The following is a 357-nucleotide window of genomic DNA, read 5'->3' as shown; positions in this document are numbered from 1 at the left end:
CGGGGGGGGGGGGGGGGGGGGGTTGTGGCGGGACGGAACTCCATCCCCCAGAATCCCTTGCGATTGTGCGGGGCAGCAGGTGCATTAGCCCGAGGATGCTCCGGGCCGCCAGCGCGCATGCGCGGGTGCCGCGTGCGCGACAGTTGGGAAGAACCTTCTCACTCCCCCATTCCTGGTTTCCAGGGCACCGAGGCGCGCGCTGCCTGCTTCTGCGCATGCGGCGGGGCGGGGGAGGAGGCCCGCCGCGCGCTGCCCCCTGATTGGCCGGCGGGGGGGCCGCGGGGCGGGGCGTTCTCAGGGGATGGGGTATATAAAGGGCGGCGGGGGGCTGCTGGGCCCCCCGGTCGACGATAGCCA

The sequence above is a fragment of the Alligator sinensis genome, unplaced genomic scaffold (genome assembly GCF_000455745.1).
Source record: "Alligator sinensis unplaced genomic scaffold, ASM45574v1 scaffold1434_1, whole genome shotgun sequence".
Taxonomy (NCBI): domain Eukaryota; kingdom Metazoa; phylum Chordata; order Crocodylia; family Alligatoridae; genus Alligator; species Alligator sinensis.
This window is presented reverse-complemented; position numbering follows the sequence as displayed.